The 3,121-nt window shown below is 41.6% G+C and overlaps 1 long non-coding RNA gene across 1 annotated transcript; it reads left to right on the top strand.

Annotated features, from left to right (window-relative positions):
• The first annotated feature begins 1,333 nt into the window (after positions 1–1,333).
• LOC104960885 (uncharacterized) lies at positions 1,334–2,461 on the top strand. Its single transcript, XR_800032.1, has 3 exons — positions 1,334–1,345; positions 1,874–1,877; positions 2,129–2,461. It is a non-coding gene; the product is annotated as an uncharacterized lncRNA (long non-coding RNA).
• The last annotated feature ends 660 nt before the right edge of the window (positions 2,462–3,121 follow it).

Raw genomic sequence — 3,121 nt, 5'->3', positions numbered from 1 at the left:
TGCGGCTCCCTTCCTCCTACTGGGGAAGAAAATACTGCAGGAGATGTGCCGAAGAGGTGTAGGATGGGATGACACACTTCCTGAAGAACTAAAGCCACAGCTGGTTAAACAACCTACATAATCTGCAAAACCTCCAGATACCAAGGTGCTTCATCCCAGAATACCTTGGCAAGGTTCAGAGAACTGAACTACACCACTTTTCCGATGCTAGTAGCTATGGATATGGTCAATGTTCATATATCCGAGTGGTGAGTGAAGACAAAGTATACATTACTCCTTGGTCATAGGTAAAGCGAGAGTTGCACCCACCACGGTTGTAACCATACCAAGGCTGGAGTTGACGGCAGCAGTGGTCTCATCAGCAATCAGTAGCATGTTAAAAGAGGAGCTAGAGCTCAAGATTGATCAAGAATATTTTTGGACTGATTCACAGGTCGTCTTAGCTTACATTAACAATGAAGCTAGAAGGTTTCATGTTTTTGTTGCAACAGAGTCCAAAGAATCAGAGAAAGATCAGACCCAGCACAGTGGTGCTATGTTGATACGGATCAAAATCCAGCGGATCATGCCTCCAGAGGCCTAAAGGTAGCAGAATTAGTCAGCTCAAATTGGCTGACTGGACCAAAGTTCTTGTGGGAAAGAGACATTGTCACACCAAAATGGAACACAGAGCTTCTGTTGGCTGATCCAGAAGTCAAAACAACCCAATCACTACAAGTAAATGTAGTAAAAGAGGACAATTTCTTGGAGAGATTGAAAGGATTCTCAAAATGGAGCATAGCATTGAGTGCTATTGCTCGTATCCAGCGACTGGCAAAAAGATCCAAAATGGCAGAACCCATAATCGTGGAAGACAGAAGAAGAGCCAGTCTTGTGCTAGTGAAGTTAGCACAAAGGGATGCTTTCAGCAACAAAATACAACTACTGAGTCAGGGTAAACTGCCACTCAGTCATCCATTGTTTCAGCTCGACCCGGAGTTACAAGATGGTGTTCTCAGGGCGGGAGGGCGATTAAAGAAGGGCTCCTTACCTCTTGACCTGAAACATCCAATGATCTTACCAAAACACGGTGTGGTCACACATTTGATATTAGATTAATACCATGAGAAAACACAACACCAAGGAAGAGGACAGACACTCAACGAACTGAGAGCAAATGGATATTGGATTGTTGGTGGTAGCAAAGTTGTGGCAAACCACATTAAGCAATATGTTGTGTGCAGAAGAGCTCGCAGGCCAACAGAAATGCAAAAGATGGCGGATCTACCTGCTTACCGTGTTGACCCCTCTCCCCCATTCTCATACTGTGGAATGGATTGTTTTGGGCCATTTCACACAAAGCAAGGTCGTAAAGACCAAAAGAGATATGGACTCATATTCAACTGTTTCTCATCGAGATCAGTCCACGTAGAAATGTTAGAGGATCTAACAACTGATGCTTTCATAAACGCCTTGAGATGTTTCGTGGCTATCCGTGGAGCTGTAAGACAAATCAAATCCGATCAAGGGACACATTTTGTTGGTGCAAAAAATGAACTGACAAAGGCGTTGCAAGAAGTAGACAAGGACAGATTAACTACCTTCTTGGCTGAAAAACACTGTGACTTTTCTATGAATGTGCCAGAGGCCAGTCACATGGGAGGCGTTTGGGAGCGGCAGATCAGGACAGTTAAGAGCGTCCTGAATTGGGTTCTCTCTAAAAGTGCTTGAAGACTAGATGACGCTTCCTTGAGAACATTTTCCGATGAAGCCATGTCAATCGTAAACAGTCGCCCACTCACAACTGACCACATTACAGATCCAAAAGGTTTAGAGCCACTTACCCCAAACCATATATTCACCATGAAAGCCTCCTTTCCGCTGCCTCCACCAGGAAAGTTTGTGGCAGAAGATTTGTATGCCAGAAAAAGGTGGCGGAGAGTACAATATCTAGCAGAGCAATTCTGGAGTAGATGGAAGAAGGAGTATCTAACAAACATCACCCTTAGACAGTGCTGGCATTCTCCAAGACGAAATGTCAAAAATAGGGGATATTGTCATTGTTAAAGAGGAAGAGCTTCCTCGAAATGAGTGGAGACTTGGCAGAGTGCTAGATGTTTGTAAAGATGAAGATGGAATAGTGCGAAAGGTCACAGTTCAAATGGGAAACAGGAAGCTTGGAAAGAAGGAAAAAATATCAGTTAAACCATCCATTCTCGAACGTCCTATTCATAAATTAGTTTTACTTCTAGAAAACAACTGAGAGGTGTTCTAATGAAACCTTAGACATTTTGAACACTTACCAGTGTGGAGAATTAAGGTACTTCACATATATCCACCTTGGTTCTTGAAATGACTAGATTTATTCACATGTAAGGTTTCATAAATCATAGTAATTTGGTGGGAGTGTAACGGTCTGAGAAATGTTTATATTTGGATGTTCATTGTGTGCCTTGCTTATCAATTTATGATTTAGTCAATTTGAGTGTAATTAGTTAGTTAATTAAAATGTAGAGTATTATCTGAATAGCGAAATGTAGAATGGTTCATATTTGGGAGGTGGTCGGTGAGTCGCATGACCACAGTCAGGTCATAAGGCATTGCCATGGCAACGCATGCCATTGGCATAATTCTACAGGGTTCAAGAGGCGCACACGGTAAATGTTTCTTTTTTGTGATATGTGTGCAATACATTTATATGTGTCAAAGTTAATGTTAGCTCAGCTGTAAAGGTTCAGGAGACAGAGCAGTTATGGGTATGCATGTTTTCTATTACTTTATGTACAAAGAAAGTTCCATGCATACATTGACATCACATTATAGCTTATCTCTTTGTACCACCCCTGAACCCCAGGTTAAACACTACTGCTCTGATGGCCACCGTACAGCATTACTTTTTTCATCATTTGTTTGATTTGATTTACATACAACTTGTATTTTAATTATAATTAATAATTCAATATTTGAATAAAATATATTGTGTTCACATGAAACATATCTCTTAAAACTGTTACTTAGCTAAAACCTAAAAATCAATAATAATGTGGTTTGGCTGTTTGTGTAGAGCAGGGGTGTCAAACTCAAGGCCGGGGGCCAAATCCGGCCCGTGACTTCATTTTCTGTGGCCCCACAAGAGCTTGCA

This window comes from Notothenia coriiceps, unplaced genomic scaffold, assembly GCF_000735185.1.
Source record: "Notothenia coriiceps isolate Sejong01 unplaced genomic scaffold, NC01 NC01_scaffold00032497, whole genome shotgun sequence".
NCBI classification, from domain to species: domain Eukaryota; kingdom Metazoa; phylum Chordata; class Actinopteri; order Perciformes; family Nototheniidae; genus Notothenia; species Notothenia coriiceps.
The sequence above is the reverse complement of the archived record's forward strand: the minus strand, read 5'-3'. Positions and strand labels throughout refer to the sequence as shown.